Below are 21,956 nucleotides of genomic sequence, written 5' to 3'. Positions count from 1 at the left end.
CTTTAAAGCCATCTGCATTCCATTTATGTATATTGCCAAATAGAGCACAAGTTTAGCAGCTGCAATGTTTGAGTTTGACGAGCGAGTGAGTCACTCCTGGAAGTTACAGTGGAAAGTACTACAACCAGAAAACGGATGTACTGGGGGCCCAGAGATAAATCTGAGCCCTGGTTCCTTTGGTCCAAACACAGCTTAGGCTCTGGAGTTCTTAAAGGAGAGGAATTTTGCTCATAATTTTCATTTCATTTATTTCATAATTTCAATTTCATTTCAATTTCAATTTTCAGTTCCTGTCTCATTACAGCCCCTCCTCAAGAATACCCAGTCCTCTCTGATTGGTCTAATTGGCACATGCCTGAGCCAGCACCACTGATAAACAGCAGAGCAGCTGTGCTAAATCAATTCTTGCCAAACTAGTAACTAGACATAAAATATGAAAATATGCAACATTGTGACGTAGTGTGAAGTCACAAGACACAAGCTAGAAAGCTATTTATCAGCCAATGATTAAACAGTGACCATCCTCGTGGTACAACAAGTTACTAAACTATTTTCCGTCTTTAAATGACTTTGTTCTCAAGCTGTAGTGTATTTGTGAAAACCTCGTCGAACCAAACACAGAAAAGTAACAAAGTCAACTCTTCCAAGAAAATAAAGTATAGGTGTGATGGCACTCGAAGGGCGTTTTCACACCCGGGCTGACTGAACCTGTGGCTCTTCGCCCTGAGAATTTGGTACAATTGTTTGAAAGCGTGAAAGCTGCTGTCACACACGGGTGGGGTCCAGATGAATGGTCTTGGGTCTGTCGCAGTTTTCACACTTGGTCAGATACATAAATCCATAGACTCCCCAGGATCTTCAGTTGTTAGAGAGGGGGAGTAACTGCTGCATTTACGAGGTTCTGAAAACATACAGAAAAATGTTGTTACAGTTTGGGATCTTGAAAAATATCTCCAGTCAGCCTAAATGTGTTCAATTAGTTCGATTCGAATTCGATTGATCGAGACTCGTCACACGTTGCCCTGGTAATCCAGAAAATGGAGGAGAAGCGTCTCCTGACTGTGTCTGTCTGTCCTGAGCTTTATGACACAGTATGTTAGTTACATATCATAACTCCAGATTCTCTGAGTATGGGCAAAGTTACTGTCAACTGCTGCTGACTGTATTCTGTTCATAAATCCATGACTGTAGCTACTGTTAGCTTGTTAGCTCAGTTAGCTGCGCAGTCACCAGGTCACCAGTCACAGGAGGTTTGAACTGCTGGGACAAAGAGGTTTTCAGTCCAGGGGCTTGCTGGTTAGCATGCTAACTTCAATAGATATGTCATCAACTCAATATGTCTTTGATGAAACAAAACTGTTGCTTCTTCACATTGCCATATTGTCTTACCACTCTGTCTTATCTTATCATCTTAATGCGACAAAGGCTGATCCCACATTTCAAGTATTTTATATATATATATATATATATATATATATATACATACATACATACATACATACATACATTAATAATAATCACGAGTTACAGTACCTAACTAACCTTGGTGCCTAATCATTAGGAAAGTGTAATAGCCAATGGGGAAATTCTTACACTTGACCAACCAATGCTGTAACTTCACTAACTCACTCACCCAGTAAGTTACAGAATTTCATTTTCATAAGCAGACCCCAGAGGTTTGCTATGATGACTAATCTTCCAAATGGAAATACAAATCATGGGTCTAGGCCTTATAAACAACCACTGTGGCACCTTAAGGACGCAACAGAGGAGCAATAGATAAAATAATGAAGCTGGAAATAATAATCATCATTGTCCTCAGATCAAAGTGGCTCATTGGAGGTAGATGGGAAACACAAATTCACAGAAGCTTTTTAAAATGACTGGGCCAGTGGAGGCTTCTTTCTCATTTTCTCTGCTGATTCAGTAATCAAGCGAGTCTCTCATAGAGCTTCGGGTTGTACTGACCATGAAGCACGTAAACGCGGACCCAGATTCCTTTTGATGACTTTCTGTCATGTAAATCCTGTTTGTTTGTTGCCTTTCAACTCAATTCCCAGGAGCTGAGAACAACCTGGCGTCTGCTCCAACGGTGATTATTTTGGGCCGTTTTCAAAGGGACGCTGACACATTTTCTGTCTGCATCATAGAGACTGTCCAGCCACTGAGCATAACCTAGTAATTTGCATACCTCTTCCAAAATGCTTTTAATCCTTGCTACTCTCTGTTCTGGATGAACACGGTCAAACAAAGGCCACATAGGCCAACTTTCCCTTCTGCGCATCTGTGATTCCAAAAGAAAGTGACAAAAACATTTCTACCAGCTCGGACATGGAGTGGGGCTGTGCGTCCCAGAAGAGTGAAAAGGAGCAAGCAAGGGGCCTTTTCAAAACCTGTACCACCCCCGCTGCCACCTCTACCCCAGGCAAGCTGCCAGAGCAGCTCAAGGCTCAGAGCTGCGCTGAGCCGCCATGGCAAGGCTTAATGTTCCAGGTTCCTCTGCCCTCAGGGCATCCTCCCATACACAACCCAACTAACAAAAACACACTTTGGGAGGAGAGCTGCACTTCTGCCTCTGTCTGGCCACGGCAACGTCCTCCAAACTCTTCAAATGCTCCACTCGGCTTCGCTCTTGTTGTCTCATGTAACCAGAATGATTCAAACAGACTTAGACTTAAAATGTTGCTGTAAGTAAGCTTTTATAACATGTGGATGTAGTTATTTGCACAAAAAGACACAATCTAAATCCCCCATACATCGGATTTCAATTGTTACATTCTGCATAAAGTTTCCTCATGTGTCCAGTGATTGTAATGATGGAAGTTAAATCTATTATTTGTCAATTAAAGATTTTGGCTGGATTTTTCCTCTGTATTCTCGTGCAAACAGATGTTGGTTATTACTGATAACTGGGCCATGAGAATATTTTTAATGAGCTAAATTCTGAGAATTCTGAAAGATCTTCATGTGAGATATTGTATTTATCTTCAAGTTTTTGAGGTTGGCACACTCAGAACTGAACAAAAGTGTAAAGTGAGTTCAATCTTTTTTGTAATCTATGAAATACTTTAATATGACAATATGGTTAAATCTGAATATATTAGTGTACGCATTATTTACTTTTTTTAACGGTTGTTAAATTTCTTGCGTTAACTATACAGTTACAGTCTTTGATTTTATAATTCTGACGTTATACTCATAATTATTTGAAATTAACATCTTAAATTAAATATTTTGCCTATGCCCCCAGCACGATTTCTTACACAGACATCCCTAAATGATAATAATTTCAATCATATGTTATTTTGTGCGTCCTCTTCTACTTCTTCTACTGCTGTTTTCCTCCTGTTGGGATCATTGGAGGTAGCCCTAAAAATCTAAACCAGAAAATATTAAGTTACAAACTCAGCACCAAACACTCCTGTATTTAGGGCCATTCAATGAATGCCACTACTCTGTTCAGAATCATTGTAGAGTTTGTCGGATGAATGAATTGCATGAGGTCTCCACATCATACGAGTCCTGCGTGAAGGCACCAAATTTAATTTTAAACCTCTGTTTTAAAATAGTTGAGAGGGGAGGGCGGGGGGGGGGGGGGGGGGGGGGGGGTCTTTTGATGTAACACAGAGCCCAAAAAAAGACACACATGTGAAATGAAGATGACAAATGATGTGGAATGCCTTGAGGAGGAACTGTCAGCACCACCAACACCAACTCCCCCCCCCCCCGACCACACCGCCATCTCCACCCCTCCAAACTTGCAGTGGCCCGGGACGACTGCAGGACCGCCGCACCAAACAGCAAATCAAAGCCAGCAGCAGCGAACACATAGCCGGGTCCCGACGGGCATCGGCAGGCGGACGCTGGCAGGGAGCAGAGCAGTGCAGTGTGTGTGTGTGTGTGTGTTTTAAAGCAAACAGAGGTGGGACACAGCTGCTTAGTGGAGGGCATTTTAGATGTGTTGTGTTTTTGTGTGTGTTTTTGGGGGGTGTGTGGCCCCTCTCAGACTCCCTGCACAGGGAGAGCTCTGCGTTCCATAAGTGCATCAGCGTTTCATCTCAAAGAGACAAAAACACACAGAGACTGAAAGGAGAATGAGAATTCAGGGGGGTAGAGGGATGGCTGACAGACTAGAAAACCGATTGAAAACAAAAACTGAAGACCGATGCAGACTCTGAAGACAGCCGATCAGAGCGGGAAGGTTGTTTTTTTCGGAACTTGAATATTCAAAAGGAGGATTCAAAAGTGATTTTTTATTTTTCAGGGAGCAGTGACATGAACAGGGCCTCAGTGAGGACGCCCTCCATCATGGACGCCCGAGAGCAGCAAGTGAAAAGTCGCCAGCAAAAGTGCACGTGGCCTCAGAGATGTGCAGCGCAGACGCAGCTGTAGTGGAAGCCACACGTTTTCTCCACATTGCTGCTTTGGCTGCAGTCCTAACAGGAACTCAGGCAGAAATGAAATGAGATTTTCCTTCTTTTTTTGTGGTTTTGGGGGAGAAATTTTAATCAGAAGAGAAGGAAAGGGAGGAAAAGGGGTTGTAATGGCTAAACAAAATAAACAAACTCTTGGTTTTCATGATTGAATAAACAAACTGTTTTACTCGGCGGACCCTGCAAACTTTCTAGCTTCAAACAATGTTCTTAGGACCTTATTTTCCCATGAGGATGGCTTGTTTATTTAGTTATGGGAAAAAAAGGAAGAGTTTGGAGCTTGTATTATTACCTCTTTTGTATTGTTACTATAAAGTTTCTGGTTTTTAATCACTTCTCCAAAACGACATAGCTTCTCTTTAAGCTGCTGGAATTCCCTAAAAACTGACAGATAGCAAAGACATCACATATCTTAAATTAAGCTGTAAATTAGCTGTAAAAACTTGTCATTTCCCTTGTAGCCTCAAAGTTAAAAAATGTGTATTAATAACACAATAAAAACGATTTTATCGATACATTTCCGCATGATATTTGATACATAAGTATTTTTTACATGTCTTATCTTTAATTTTATGTGGGGCCTTTGAAGCATCCTAAACGGCAGGGTGAGAGCCCAACTGACCCCTCTCTTAGAAAATTGTTTTAGTACCATATGGCTTGTACGATTCGAGTGGTGGCATTAATAAAAAAAGGAAAATAAATCCCTCTGGACTTCCAGTGATGCCACACAGGGAGCTAAAAGGGGGGTGGGGGGGCACCATCCTGGGACATGCCGGCAGTCACCAGGGATGCTTTAACTTCTGACCTTGCTTGACATGGATAACCATGTCTGACCATAATCACTTTGAAACCCCCCTCTCCTTTAAGACATTTCAGCCGAGGGAGGGACCCCACCCTTAATGATTGACCCCTGGTTTTAACGAAGCACCGGATTTCCCCCCCGGCGCCTTATTCCCTGGACTTACTCAGGGGTCATGCACCCGGGTTACATCGACCTCATTCCTGTCACGCCGGGGCTAAGCAGACGCCGTTGTCCTCCGCACTTTCTACATGGGGGAGATTTCACAGCAGATTTACCTCATAACCACCACCATCCTCCCCTTTGCTCTCTGGGGAATCCCCTAATTCCCACTGTGATCTCCTTTGTCTTTGTTGTTGCACGCCGGAGCCTGGCACGCACCCCGAGCCACCAGTCCTCGTTTGTCTTATGTGGTTTTGGGAGCGCGAGGCTTACTAGAGCAAAGAATGTGCAACGTGTTACCAGGACGCCTGCCAGGAGGGAGGATGGACCCTGCCTCGAGTTTTAATTGGTCTCATATTCTTGGCCTCAAGCATTCAGAGATTGAAAGAGAGTGTGCGGGAGACAAAAAAAAAAAAAAAGGCATCAGAGTGTGGAAGGGGGATGTGACACGACTCATTTCAAATCCTGATTGTGATCCTGGTTTTTATAAGAGAAGTGTAGTTGGAGCAAAGAGTGAAATAAACCCAGCAGTTTATCAGATAAAATAATTACACAATGCCGACAAAGGTTAAAAACAGGCAAGGAGTCCACCACAAAAAAAGAAAAGAACCAGTGGATTTTGTTGTTATATGGGCACAAGAGGATTCCTGATTTCATGTGTAAATTGGACAGTCTGCTGTAATTGCAGCAGGGATGAATGACTCCCTGGTTATTTTAACTCCACAGTTCAGAAAACTGAAGCGGCGCTCAGGTGTATCCTCAAACTGCCTGAGGAAGTTGGAGCAAAAGGCTTTGGGAAGCAGCAAACGTTTCACTGCTGAGCCAAGTGTGCGACCCATTGAAGTGTTTGGCCTTGGTTTCAAGTCAGAGCTCCACACACCTCCCCACCCCCTTGTACTTGAGTGGCGTTTGGTGTTAAGCTAACATGACTTGAGGCTCAGGCACTGCAGCTCAATGTCCGGCTAAATATTGCTGAGATTGGCCCGAGTTTACTGGTATTGTAACTGCGCCCATTTAATCCCGCAGCCTCGGACCACACATCCGCAGCGCTCATTACTGTCACAGCCCTTTAATATTAGATTAGTGACCCTTTGGAAATTAGGGGATGACCAGAGAAGGAGGCTTGGAGTGATTTGCCAGGAGGGATGTGCAGGGGTATTTGCCCACCATCCATCCAAACCTCTTATGTTCGCTTCGGGAAAACGGACGCCGTGGCCTGGACTCATGTCATCCTATGTGGCCGGTAATCGCATTAAAAGTTCACACAGTAGTCCGAGATGAAGAAACGGTGCTGTGCTGTGGCTGTCCTCAGAGGGATCCCATGTTACGGGAGAAGATGCGGATCCCTGGTGTACGTTACAGGAACATGACTCCGGGCTGAGCTGGAGCTTGTTAGCTGATGGTTCTGCGGATACTCAGAGCGATGTACAGTTGAGCAGAAGATACAGCTGCCTGCTGAACTGAACATTTATCTGACAGTGATAAACTTTTCACATTGTCAAAAGTGGTTTTTGAACTCGGTTCACAGAATGCTGATACACTAAAATCTCACTCCTTGGATACTAAACTAAGCGTTGGACTTCGAGTGAAATACACATTTGACCATGAACTGAGAAGGATTGACAGGATGGAGAAAAAACTCAGTAACATCTCTACTCTCATACTGAAGATAGACTTAGGTCACATCATTTGTGAAAACGGGGGAGGGTTTTACACAGTGTATTGTAAATGTTGAGGCTCACAAGCTAGAGAAACACTTGAGTTGTATGCATTATTTGATGGTTACTTTCTAATCTTGAGACAGACAATTCAAAATGTATACATGCCACAAGATCTTAAGTAGCTAGTATGCTACTTTTCATAATTGGTTAGCATACTCTGCAAACAGCTGCTTGTGATTGTTGATATAATGTTTAGAGCCAATATCAGAGTAAGTAAAGAGACACTCTGCTGATATTAAGTTAACAAGACGCAAGTTGATTCTTCGAGGGAACTGTTTACACTTCACTTCTGCCTTATGCACAGAGCTGGAGATTCGCTAAGCGCGAGGACTGAAAGTTGCTCGCCTGGATCTGTCGTTAGTTCAAAAGTATCTCTCCCAACACCTCACTGATTGACACAGTTTCTCTCATTCATTTCATTGCTTTATACACATAAATATACCAATGATTTTACAGTGAGTTATGAACCATATTTCCTGTCCGTCCCAATCCATGAAATATATCAGTTGATGCCGTACAGGTACCCCTCTAGTGTCATTAGTGCACTAGGTTGTTGGATGGGTCATACAGTGGACTTTCGTTCCAATGAAATGTGTGTGCATCCTGTTTGTGACCAAGAGTGTTAAGAGATGAGTTATGTTACCTAAGTGAGTTAACATTGAAATAAGCGAGACGAGTTGGCAACCAGCAGAGGTGCTGCAAGGAGGGAGTGGACTGTTGATACACTGTTGTTTGTCAAGTATGACAAGTTGTCCTTATGGTTGCATACTTAGAACCAGGCTTATTGTTTCCCATTGCTCCCATCATTGACACAAAGTAAGTTGATTATGTGCATTTTCCAGCATTTCAAACTCTTCCCTATACAATGGAACATGCAGAAGAGATCTTACCTGAGTGTGCTACGGGAATGGTTTAAGGAAGCTATTGCTCTACAGTCTATGGTATTTTTCCAATTTTGACTCATCACAAGACATCTAATCAACTTCTGTGAGATCAGCATTAAATGTGGCTGCATGGTCAGGGTAAAGGTCCAGCCACAAACTTGACTCGACCATCAGTTTGGTCAAGGGCAGAGGAGGAGCCCAATAAACTGGGAAACTTCCTCCTCAGTGTTTTCCTGAAGGTACAAAACAATCGGAGATGAATTCCTGAGAGGAACAACAATTTCATGCCACTGCAGCTTGGATAAAACAAAAAAGTCCCCTGACGAAACAAACAAGACGATTCCCATCACGCTACCTCCCCCTGAACAACAGACTGTGGGTGAGGTAGCGTACAGTTTGTCATTGTATTTTCTGTTTGTTTTGCTGCTTTCTAGGTTACGAGAGTTGACGCTGGATGAATCTTTGTGCTCTCTCTCCTCCAAACAATACGGTTCCTGAACAACAGCTGAATTCACTTAGGCGGTCTGGCCAGGCGTGATTATTCATGAATGCTCTGATACTTCTACGGTACCTAACATGTGTTTTCTCTCACTCGAGCCTGGCCAGGAGGGAATGTGCAGAGATTATTGATTACATTTATGAGAACTGCAGGGAGCAGAGATTCACTGGCGTCTCAACTCACATGAGCAGTGACTCTCATCATCAACGCTGTCAGTTTGTTACAGCAGGGGAAAGTTTCTGTCAAAATTCGCCCAATGTTACACATACTTCTTGGCTAAGTCTTTCACTTTTGAGCCTAAGGAATGTGAAAAGAGGCATGAATAAATATCTCGTTTTAAAACTGTGTGTTTACAGCACACCACTTCCTCACCCATGTGTAGTTCTTCTTCTACGCCCAAGTGAAGCTCTTTGATTACCACATCAGGTATAAGTTTCTACACTAAAGTAGTTACAAGAGTATGGATGAAACAGACTCACAAGTATTTGTCTCCATTAAAAAACCTTACTTTTTATCTTAATGGAGTGCAGTAGGGATGAAGTGTTTTTGTTAGCTAAGTTAGCATCGCCCTGGTTCCCGCATCACAAAGCCCATGGGATCTTTCCATTGGAAAAATTTGATTATTGCAGAAAACAAGGTTGTGGCAATCACAAGTCGGTATGTACATGTTTTGCTCAGCAAGATCATTCTCACTGATGAACACCAATTTTTTTGGGATTTTCAAAGCATAAATGAAATCATTAAAAGTAAAAAAGATGTAAACGTCACCACCAGTAATTACTCAACATGTGTTCATTAAACTGATCGAAAAGTTGTAAAGTTTCCGAGTTCAGCGCGATGGCTTGTAATTTCCCTGACAACCTCTGCAGTCTCATTTAACCATTTGATAGTATTCGCCATTTTTAAGACACATCAGTGCTTTATAATAGAACTGTGAGACACTGAGTGATGGATTTAATGCTTTAATAATAAATATAGATGAAAGGAGAAAGGAGGAGATGGGAGAAAAATATCAGAGCAGAAACAAGAGTTTCTGGTGAGTTCTGAGTTCAGTCAGAGGCTGAGCTGAACACAAACACACAGCCACACTCCCACAGTGACTGTGTCTATCTGTCCGTTGCTTGCTAGCCTACAGCAAATATAGCACAGACACATTAGCTCTTTGGGGAAAATAAACACAAATTGTTCAGCACTCAGATTCACATAAGTGATGCTTTGCATCCTGCCTGAACACATCTCCACAGTGTTAAGGAAATTGGACATCTCTTTGGACATCTACGACTCTGAACAACACCTGACAACTGAACAAACTACTCAATGAATCGTGTGTGTAAAAGAACATAATGTAAATCCGAGAACATAAAGCTTCCATCTGCTAAAACCTTATTAAAGGGATTCTGTTTCTTCAAGCTCAATTGAGAAGCCTCATCAGATTGAACGTAAGGAGGGATGCCTTAATGTTCAACCTGGCCCCGAAATTTCACATACAGGTAAAACAGCATTACACAAATTCCAGAATCAGGCAGATTCTCCATCGCGCCCTGTTTTCTAACTGCATAAAGTTCAGGATTTTTTTCATTTCAGTTTTCTGTCCTCTCCAGCTGTCACTCAGGGTCAGGCGGAGGCCTGCTGGCCCTCAAGCCCATGTTGCTAATATTTGGCGACACTGCTGCAACTCTCTCCGCTGTCTCCAGTTTGCGCTTTCGAAACCTGAGCAGGAAAAGGCGGCGAGAAAGCAAAGTTGATGGGGACTTGGCAGTCGGCTGGCTGCAACCGCGAAGCACGGTACTGAAAATGGCAGCTGTCAAGAGATGTGACGCTAAGGGGGAGCAGGCGAGAGCCGAACCCCCCCCCTACCACCACCACCATCGCCCTGATCTGTCTGAGGACTTTGTCACATGCGTTAGATACTCCTGGTCGTCAGAGTAAATGCGGACCGGCAAGCTTGTCAAGTTGAGTGAGGAGGTATGTCCGTGCGTGAACTCAAGTGTGACTGCTTAGGTAAATCCATTAAAGTGCTAAGAACAGGGGGGATTTCTTCAATGATCCAGCCAAAGCCAGGAGAACAGACATATGAATATCTCATCACATTTAACATCACATTGCAACTAAGATAGTGGAGATTACAAATAAATATGGAACAGTAAACTCAGAGACTTCAGAACTTCAGAAAGAGATGTGCTTTTCATACAAACCTTGTTTAAAGATGTTTTCTGATTAAGTGTGTGCATCAACTGCACATCAAATCAAATCTGCTGAATTAAATAAAATCAACAGTAGTCCATGTAGGGGAATAAATGCCTAAAATCTTGAAATATTGTGAAATACCTCCCTCTTGTTTTATCACATGGTCAGTTTAGTAACTACTCTGGATGTTTCAGTCATATCATTTTCATGGAGATCAACTTTCAAAACAGATGTCTATGTTTTGGAAGCACTTTTAGGGGAACTTTGGGCAGACATGCATTATTTATTCATAATGTTTTCATTAGTGTATAATAACCAGAAAATTGTGTTTTGTTTACCCAAGAATGAGACTTTTGAAATATACATGGGAACGGGTCCGTCATGTTGACCACCATGTTTTTACATTAGCCTAGAATGGACAAACCAAACACTTGTTTTTTACAGGTACCAAAGGGGAGGGTTAGATGAGGGGTGTTCAGTTGGTTGAAGTCTGTAAACACACCTCTAGATTCCACTAAGTCCTTCACACTGGAACTTTACAGCAAAAAAAAAAACACCAACAAAATATTGAAAACACGTTGTCTACTCTAGATCAACTACAGTAGTGTAAACTAAACAAAAGACAAGGACTGGAATAAATAATACACATAGTGATAGTGTAATACATCCAACACAGCAACAGTTGTGACAAAAGTATGTTATTCCTCTTCTCCCACTGCTAAACAATAAAAAGGGACTGAACATTTCTCTTTGCAAAGATGGAAAAAAAATGATAACCTTTAATTTCTAATTTAGCAACAATGTAGGAGGATCATGGCCGTTAGCCCTGTAAAAATGAAAGAAAGAGCAGAAGGCAACCCAGAGTAGTGAACATAATCGACTGCCCACAGAGGTTAAAACAGGTCACTGAAAGGTGATGCATTATCAAAAGGCCGACAGTATGTCCATACCTCTGCCATGCATGTCATCTTTACAATACATGGATTTAAATGACATTAAACTTTAATGACGACCATTCGTTCAGCATGTTGAGCTGCGATACATTCGTCAGAGCACCTGTCCCCCTGTGAGGTCATGTGAGGTCAAAGCCTCTCCTGAGCCACGAGAAAACAACAATGTGCCAGCAAGTTTTCTTCTAACGCTGGAAAAGTGCAAAGACTCCCATGACAGGCTGGAAAAAACATCGGCAAGATGAACTGTGAACGCGGCAATTGTTCTTCGCTGTCTTGCTCAAAGCGCCCGGGGCAGTTTGAACCGGGGCTGGTGGAACAAGGGGGGAGAGGATTGTGGGTCGCACATGGAGGTGACGAGGTTGGACGGATTATTTGCTGCCAACTTAAGCGACAGCAAGGCTCATGCACTTCCTTCTTCTTTAAAAAGTGTTTTTCCCCCCGAGGGACAGGGTGCTGTGGGACAATCATTAAGCTGTAAAGGAATGGCCCTCACCAATCAGCCCCCGTCAGTGTTTAGCAGAGCCGCAGCCTGACATGTGAAGCAACAGCTAATCGAAAGCCTCGTCCACTTTGGTTTCACATCAGCGGCTGCGCTCTTGCTGTTGGTTCTCTTTGTCTTTCTTTGTTCCACTCAATGTTTGTCTGCGTCTTACGTGCTCACTCAGTCAAACACACGACTAACCCTAACCCTAATTTTACACTGACTACTTTTTATGGACTCACGTAAGGGAATTTTTAACCCTTGGCGGCAGATTTTTAACATGAACCTTCATTTCAACCATTGTTTTGACTTTGAATCCAAACCTAAAGAGGCAGTAGCAAGACCTTTGCTGCCCTACAGCAAGAAAACATTGAAATATCTGCATGGGGACTACTTTGCTCACCAGGTGGTTAGATTTAAGGCTTTGAGTATTGGGTTTTCCTCTGCTTTTGAGAAATAAATACAATGTTGATGATTGTGGCGGAGGAGGTAAGATAAGACGAATATCAGATGAAAAAAATTATCTCAGGGTTGTTGCAATTGCAACTGTTTGCCCATATAGATTGGTAAAGGTCATATATTGCTTAATACCGCTTGAACTCATGTTCCCTGTGACCTCATTCTACTGTATGATATGTTTTTTCTCATCATTGAAGAAAGGATGCGGAAGAATGGACAATAATGTACAGTCACCGTCTACATGCGCCACAAAGTTGCGGATGTGAAACTGTTGTCATCGTTGTGGTCTCAATTACAATCCACTCTGTTTTTTGTTATTTTCTAATAGTCTGGATTTACTGAATGCTGCATGTGAAGAAATGTCTCAAAGAAAGGAAAAAATGTTGCAGACTCAAAATCACTTTGACATTAGGCCGCAGGTCAGTCCAGTGTCTATATTTTCATTTTTCAGCTATATGTTTAAGCTGCCTGTACCTTAAACTGGCACTTGTGCTCCTGTTTGACTGGTCAGGGATGTGCAGTATGGTCACCTCCACTTATCCATGCCCCACTGAACACACTGCTTTCATTACAAAGACCTCTTCTGGAGCCTGAATAGGCTAAAATTCCTGACTTCTACTGCTTTAGATGACAAACAGAGCTCATGTGTGACAGGGCAAGACAACATGCCGGATGTAATGTAAGGAAAGCATGTGTCAACACGTACAGCGCATGAGTTTCTGTGCAATGCACTCATCCACTGCAACAACGTTCTTATCGCTGAAAGTAAAACAGTCATTTCCTTTTCATTCATTTGAAATGATTAAAAAGCCACTGAGATGCTAAGAATCTCACAGTGGCCAACTCAGGATGTTCGAGGTTTAGGGGCAAAATAAATAGAAAGGGGCAACAGCTGTATGTGTTGGGACACCAGTGTGCAGAAAGTCATGATACATTAATAGTGAAATTGGTACAAACCCTAGTTGAGATAATGTTTTTATTATGGGACCTATTAACTATTTGACTGGAAGGGCACTTTATCATGTTTTATCCACCATGGGGGCATCCAAGAGGGAACTTTCGCAGCGTTTTTTTCAAACATGGGGGCACCAGGGGGGCTATCTTCTTTCCTGCCTCCGCCTTGAGTCCACCAGTACTCCTCTTTGGTTTTTATTATGAAAGATAAAGTTCAATAAGGATCATCATAAATAGAAACAATTCAACAAAAGGCCTAATAGGGAAAATTGCCCATTCATGCCAAAGAATGCACCTTCATCAGGCTCTTTACGCTGCAAGAGTATTTCAGAAGTATTTTGGCACTATGAAAGTAGGTGAAGATGTGCCAGAAATCATCGCTCTGATTAATGTGCAAAAATGTAATGTTTTTTGGTATGCATTAGAACTGGAGTTTTTAGGAAATGCCAAAATGTATTGCAAATAGCTTTCCTTAAAACAACTGAAATTCATCTTCAACATGCCTCAAAAGCCAATTCAGTCAAACTGACCGCTGGCCAATGCCCCCTGAAAAAACTCAAATACAAACAAATCAGCCGCTGCATTGATATATTTGCACCAGCAAGTGAATACGATTGGACGTTGCTCCTCTCCTAACAGTGAGTCAGTTAATGCTGATACCAAAATATGATTGCTTTACTGATTGTGTAAAGAAAGTTAAGCAACACATCGCCTTCTGTATGTTTCCGAAGGCCTACGAGCACTGTACATGATGAGCAGAGAAGCTGAGAGGGTCCCTTGTGCTGGGAGATTCACACGGTCAGCTCTACAAGCAGTGTGTCAATCAACAGTCACATATTATGAAATGTCCTTGAGCAAGACTCTGAATTCCCACTTTACACACTCACGCAAAGAGTCTCAACAAGATACTCCTCCAAAAATGTGCTAAACGTAATCCAGTGATGAAATCCAGTGACTCTTCCGACGAACACCCCTCAGGACGCCATGCTGACCCGGTGTTTGCACAGGCAGCTCGTCAGCCTGGAAGACATTTCATCACAGTGGAAGAAGAAAAAACACACCAAAAAAAAAAAAAAAGGTGGTGAGAGCGAAATGCTGCTGACACTCATCTGCAGTGCTCTGGACAGGAAGGTGAGCAAACAATCACCAGGAGCAGGTGCCTTTTGATGGACAAAGCTGCCAGTGCGAAGACTGCATGTCAGCCAAGTAAATAAAACAGGGCAGGTGGGAGTGTGAGACAGAGGAATGAGATGGATGCAAACTGATGGTTGTGTTTTTACAGACTAGCGGCGGTGTCTGAACTGAGAGAGGAGGCAGTTTTTTTGGGGGGAGCATGTTTGAAACCAAAGGTGTTGTGGGTAATATTATCTATCCATTAGAATAAAAACGTCTTTACGAATATCAGTGGCAATGGATTCAAATAAGATGTTTTGGTCTCCCTAAAGTGATGGACCGATCGACTAGCTAGCTACTGCAATGTACTGCATAGACTGCTAGCGACACAGCAATGTGGAAAATGTTTCAGGTGCAAAACATCCCATCATTTTCAGTGTTAAACTAACTTAGGTAGAGAATCTAATAAGGACCTTGCACCGCCCCATCTCCACTGCATCAAGAAACCGCCGAATGTTCCGACTGTGACATTAATCGGTTCAGCCTAATGTTTCCAGAAATTAATCCATACGCCCTCACACAGGCTTTCACTTCCTCCCATGATACTGCACGCCAAAGAAATCTTTGACATCTCAACAGCGCTGTGAAAGAAGTTGAAAGGGTAATTCTGAAACGACTTCATCACCTGTTTTTTCTCTCATCATGCCCTCCCCGACGCCCCGTCTCAGAGTGTATTTATCCCGATTTCCCTCTAATCCAATTAAACATGGGAGCAGAGGTGCTGTCACTGCCAAACATGTTTCTGCAGGAGCCAGCTGAAAAAAAGCCTCGAGACAGATTAAGGCAAAGAAGATCCTTAATTTGTTAATCACTGAACTCTGCTGTCACTGATAGGGAGAACGATGCACGTCTTCATACACGGGCCCTGATGTGAGTGGGGAGTCAAGCGTGAAACACAAAGGGGGAATCAAGAACAATTACCGGGAGACGATGAGAGGATCAAACGTGGATTCATTTCATTATCTGGACGATGCCTTGCTGCCTGTTCTTCTCTAAATGCTAACGTCTGCCTCCGAGGAGCATGGAGTCAGTGCAGATGTGTGCTTTAACAGAGGCCCATCGTGCAGGGATGTAGCGGAGGCTGAACCCAAAGGACGTCAGCTCAAACATACATCAAGATGGACTTTTTTCACATGTACCTGTGGAGGTATCTTCTTACAATTATGGCTCCATCCTTTTTTATGTTTTCATACTCATGTTCTACATACTGTTACATTAGGGTCTGTCTTATGTCACAGACTGGAGGTACAACAGAGATCATGTGGGGTTAAGACTTGAGACTTAAAGTCCGTGTAAACCAAAATCAGCCATTTTCTTCTAAACACATTAAATGGGTCATAAATGTGTTTACTTAAAACATGTAAAAGCCATTTGGCCATGTAGAATTTAATTTTGGAGCCAGGCTCACAAACAGTTGTTTCAACATTTCTGTGTTCAGGATTTAATGGGCGGGTCAGAAATCATGCAAATCATGGCCGCGTTACGTAACGCGGCCATTTGATTTGCATAAACCCCGCCCTGCTGCGGAAGTGGTATAAATACGTTCAGCGCATCGGCTTCAGCGGTTCTCCCACTCACTCTCCAGTTTCGGATTGCATTGCTTACAATAGTTTGCAGCTAGCTAACCAGCCAACCAGTCAGCTAACCAGCCATGTCTCCTCCACATCGCTCTGCATCTTTCCTGGATGCCACAGTGTGCAGGGTGACTGCGCTGTTAGCTTATTTAAGTTTCCTTTGGATGAAACGTAAGGAAACGGGGGAGTCCATTGACGCTGGTCAACTCCGTCCCGGCTTGCATCCTCTCCTCCGCCAACGAGGAGATGTGACCGCTGCTGACCGCAGCTGACACTCTCCGTCCTGCTGACGGCGGGTCCCACCGGCATGATGTGGCCGCCGCGCCGCAGCCGGCAGTCCGTCCCGCTGACGGCGGGTCCCACCGGCATGATGTGGCCGCGCCGCAGCCGGCCCTCCGTCCCGCTGACGGCGGGTCCCACCGGCATGATGTGGCCGCCGCGCCGCAGCATGCCCTCCGTCCCGCTAACGGCGGGTCCCACCGGCATGATGTGGCCGCGCCGCAGCCGACCCTCTCCGTCCTGCTGACGGCGGGTCCCACCGGCGGTATGTGGAGGTAGTATCAGGGCCGCATTATTGGTGAGCCGTCCCAGTGTGAACGGATAATCCGGAGGTGCGGAGTGAGGGCGTGTCGGTCTGACAGTCTAACTGCACAGGTCCTTCACTCACTACAGAGAAATGTCCCACAAAGCAACGTTACATGACCGAACAAAAGTAACGTAGTAACTATAACTGTCTTTAGCAACTTATATGAGGAAAACAAATCCCACAGCTGTATGTGGAGAAGCGTCTGTCCTCCTGTCCGTCCCCTCCCTGTCCTCCCGACATTTCTGCTCACAAAACAGCGTCTGTCACGCTTGTCACAAGAGTGTTTAACTCACCGAGTGTTTGACGAAAATAAATCACCGCGACCGCCAGCCCTCCTGACCAAGACTTAAGGAAACTGTCCCCCAGAAAACAGCCTCAGTCCCCGCGAGTGACAGAGTCAGACAGCGTCCTGTTTACTGATGGTGATTATGTATAATTATGTAATTTAGCGCGAAAAACTTTACTCCGTCACTCTCCAGGATGTTTAGTGGGTCAGGATCTCAATCAATACACGTTATAACAGCATCTATATGATTATAAACTGTCCGCGGGTTTAGATATACAAGGGGAACACCTGGGGAACACCTGGGGAGACACCGACGTCATTAACATGACGTGTAGCCCCCGCCGCATGGGCGTGGTTCCAGCGCCTCTAACTGACACGCCCCCAGCGTTTCACAGCAGGAAGAAGTGCTTGTTTTTCCATGATTTAGAGACCTAATTTTATATACTTAACAATTTCTTTAATCTTTCAAATTTGGCTCAGTGGTCAATGATACATGTTTCTTTGGTGTGACAAACTCATAACACAATTTTTTTGCCGCTTTACACGGACTTTAAGCGACACAAATTCAGACTCCTTTCAACTGCTTTGAGATCTGAAAGCATTAAAGTATCATGACAATTCTGGCAGCAATTAAAATGAGAAAATAAGACAGCGACAGGAAGGAGGCCTTGCACGGCCACAGTCATTGAATATTTGACAAAAGTTTGATGCACTGAAAGGTTTCTTCTCCTTTATTTAAAAAAACAACCAGCTTTGAAAGGACAATTTTCAAATTCTGAAACTTTTAAAGGAAAGATTCAGATTCCCTCAAACTCTGTGTTTGATTTGTGGATGGTTTAAACTTTTCCTTTTGTACATACTGGCCATAAAGCAATCCCTTCATAGTCCAACTTCTATAAGAGCGGGCACAGATACAATCCCAGTTTATGGTGACCAAAAAAGGTATTTTAAGCCAAAACATGATGTTTTCCTAACCCTTACCAAGTGGTTTTTGTGCCTTGACCAAATCAGGGGACGAGCACAAAATTTGACTTAAAGAAACACAAAATTTTAACTTATCCATGGATCTGCAGAAATGTACTAATTTACCTAGACAGGATTGTTTATCCTTTATAGGTTTGGGTTTATAACTTATGTTGTGTCCTACCAAGTAGCTAAAAATAAAAGTTAATTATTACTGATCTGGGTTTTGATTCCTTCATATTGATGTCGGGATTCATTTTGCTGCCTAATTGTTTTTAAAACTATCAGTGTCTTAAATAAGCGCAGTGGACAAACCGCCATGCATGCCTGCACAATTTGAACACCTTACAACATCCTCCAACATGGTGACATGTCTCACCTGTGACACGGGTAACTGATGAAGCTGATGTGGAGCAGCTGACGAGTTTGCATGTTGCTCTGAAATGAAAAATGGCTCGTTCAGAACGACAAAAGATCACTGGTCACTGTGTGTGTAATCACCATTCGCACTCATCAGGCAGGTGTAGGAGCTGTCTGACTCCCACACACACCGCACTCATTACACACACGCACACACTTTTGGCGTTTGTGTGTTGTGACACTTGGCCTCAAGTCATGATTGATAGATGCTGTTTACTTGTGGGCAAGGCACTCAATTTCAACTTAAGATGCCATTAGTGACAAACAATGCTTTCTCAAAGGAGGGAAAACAAGCTAAAATAACAGTTATTAAGGTAATTATGAGTTATAGATGCCATTAGGGCTCGGTGGATCTTTGTTATTGTGACTAATACTTCTTTGGTGGGTTTCCTTGAGGTGCCTTGATTTTCTGACGCCTCTCCAATTATCGATAACGAGTTCTTTTCTCTCTTGATGAAGCTTCATCAACACACAGCAGTTCTGAACTTCAAGGACCTTCAGAGGACGAGTCTTTGAGAGTAAAGCAACACTTACTGTATACGAAACCACAGGGAGTCACCGAGAGCAGGAAATGGTCTCAACTGGTTGAAAGTTTTGATCATCTTTAGCAGTTAAGGAAACGCCCACTGTAATATGACTGAATTGAGTGTAGCTGGAGGTACTTGAAATGTTCTTGCAATTTTCGGCCTCTGTCAGTGTGGATAAACTCCTATTGCCTCACACTCTCTCTGTTTCCTTTCTCCGTGTTGTGCTTGACTTGTATGTAGTTTGTCATTTTCCAGGTTATCTAAGATGGAGAGAAGGTCGTGTGTCAGGTCTGTTTGGAGCCCTTTAAAAAAGCTCTATGTCCTCCAAGATCCATGTTCCTCAAATATGATTACAATCAATTTATCATTTTGTCATCCTGCTGTAATTTAACAACGTTGTTGTTTTCTGTACATGTGACATGCATTGCATTTTGGGAGTTTTCTCTTATTTGAGTCAAGGGTCTAAGAGGATGTTGTTGATAACCACCTCCATACCCATTAAAAGAAGACAGCGGATTAAAACACTCAAACAAAGTGATTAACTTGTGATGTAGAGAAACAAAATCATGTGTTTGTTATAGAAGTAGAAATCTAAGGTTTGCATGAGTTAATGTTTGATATGCTCCATTAACAATATTACCTAAACATTGGGCTAATGTTCTTCTAACCTTCATAACATGACATTTTAATGAGCTAAATTAACATTGTTTATGCTAACCTAGTTCAGCACAACACTGGACAAAAAAACACATATTTCAACAAATACAAAACTGACTCATTTATGATCAATTGTTTTCGAGAGCTAGCCAACAGCTTACCAAAGAATTACCTGGGTTTTTTTGTTTTTCCCTTGAAGGTCCGATTTGAAAGAATTCCCAGCTCGTCGAGTACGAGGTGGCCAACCCATCCAAAATCTCAAATCGTCCGATTTTGACAAGTTGGGAATAAGACTCAGAAATCAACTTTCATCCAAAGAGGACCTTTAGGTATTAGAGTGAGAAATTATTTTAAAGTGGGATGCCAAAGGTTTATTGGTGTTGCTTATGTTCCATTTTATCTTTATCTGTCGATTGCTTACAAAAGTCTCACTGGGTTTCTTTCTTAACTCAACAAAAATATTTGTTTATTCTTGCACTTTGGCATTTTGTCATGGGCTTACTTCTTGATTAGCTTCAACACCTCACTGCTTCCTTAAATTAATGTTGCTTCTACTGTCACTTCTGATTTCTCATCCAGTTTAAAAAACCCCATGACAAATTCATGCACTACAACTATTTTCTCAAGCCACTGGATTCTCATAAACATGTACATTTGCCAAATAATGGAAACGACATGCTTGTTGTGGGTTTTTTTGCTCTCTTTGTTTTATGGAGCCCTGCTCAGGATACACCAAGTTAGGTAGCATATACGGAAACCAAATGGCGTGCAAAAGAATTAACATTCTAATTAAAATCTAATTAGACTTTGATTTACCAGATAATTATACTCGTGTGTCGCTGTTCTCTGGACTATTCAGATTTGATGAGGTGTGTTAGTGGTAATTATCTTGCTGATATGGAGTTGTGTGACAGCGCAGTTTTCGCACCGAGGCAAAACAAAAGAAAATGGATTTAGTTCCTCAGTATAGTCCATGTTTCAGAGTAAAGGGTTCTTGCACTTAATAGGGTGAGAGTGCTTCCTAAGGAAAGAGCAAAACAAGATCTTAAATAAAGCAGGATTTGATGTGGACATAAATGTTTTGCGTGTTAACACTGTCTACAGCCCATATTCAACATTCATTCTTTACTATTATAGGTTTTCATGTCAGAATATATCTCTGCAACAATAGTTGGATCACTTTTCTACACTGAAGCTCTCTATTTTGAAACATTCTTATGTGAAATTTAACAACTTCAATTGATGAAGTCATTCTATTAAGGCAAGAAACCTTTGAAACTGTGGGGAGAAAAGGAATCTCTGCCTGATGTCAATGCCTGGCAGCTCTTTTTATGATATCATACTATTCAGATTTTATAGTCTCAGTACTTCGAATGTGACTTTTGCTCATGTCTACAGCTGTTGTCTTCGCATTTACATTTACAGTGCTCCAGTCTGATGCATTAACTGGAAACTCATCCTAATAGAAACTTGATTATGTTTTTTAAATATACTGAAATGTCACATTCCCAGAAACATCTTGAAATCATCTCTGACTCACATCTGTCTACTGTATTTCTTTAGAGAAGTGTGTGCAGGAAGAAGCCAAGCTCACTGTCAAAGCAGACAAGCGGACCCAAGTGTGGACTCAAGTCACATGAATTTGCCTGACTTTGGACCAGCTTTGGACTTTAATCTTTGAAACAAAGTCGCGACTTCACTCATACAAGATTAAGATTTTGAAAAATCAAATTTTGTTGCAAGAACGTGAAAGTGTTCAGCACATTTCCCTGACCATATCACATCACAATATATTAATCTGTCATTGTGTAATTTGTCGACAGTGACATAGCAAATATACCTGCAGGTATTACAGAAAGTGCAATAATCATAAAGAATCCGCTCACTTTACCTTTAGTGAGAACATGTGTAGTAGCAGGTACAGGTAAAGCAGCTAGAGCTCAACAACAGCTGAGCCGAGAGCCTGCCAGTGTTTTTATCTAATTCCATAGCCTGGAGTCACAGCCAGCAACACACACCTTGTTCAAACAAGTGCTCAGATAAGACCAAGCCTGGAACTTCCTGTATGTCCTGGAAAATACCACCTGCAGGGAAAAAAAAGGTGTCATCAGTGTTTATTGTTACTTGAGGGTGGTGTTAGTCAGATACACAGGAGTTAAGAAACGTAATTACTCATCAGAGTCAACATTTACAACTGTTAGAACATTCAAATCATTCGCCTCAGTATTCCCTCGAAGA

General features: G+C 42.5%; 1 long non-coding RNA gene across 1 annotated transcript; it reads right to left on the bottom strand.

The window, feature by feature from the left end:
- Positions 1–294: 294 nt before the first annotated feature.
- Positions 295–21,712, bottom strand: LOC115582285 (uncharacterized). Its single transcript, XR_003984153.1, has 5 exons — positions 21,610–21,712; positions 19,891–20,041; positions 19,069–19,321; positions 18,494–18,552; positions 295–901 (listed from the first exon to the last, which is right to left on the bottom strand). It is a non-coding gene; the product is annotated as an uncharacterized LOC115582285 (long non-coding RNA).
- Between the last annotated feature and the right edge of the window lie 244 nt (positions 21,713–21,956).

This window comes from Sparus aurata, chromosome 5, assembly GCF_900880675.1.
Source record: "Sparus aurata chromosome 5, fSpaAur1.1, whole genome shotgun sequence".
Taxonomy (NCBI): Eukaryota; Metazoa; Chordata; class Actinopteri; order Spariformes; family Sparidae; genus Sparus; species Sparus aurata.
The sequence above is the reverse complement of the archived record's forward strand: the minus strand, read 5'-3'. Positions and strand labels throughout refer to the sequence as shown.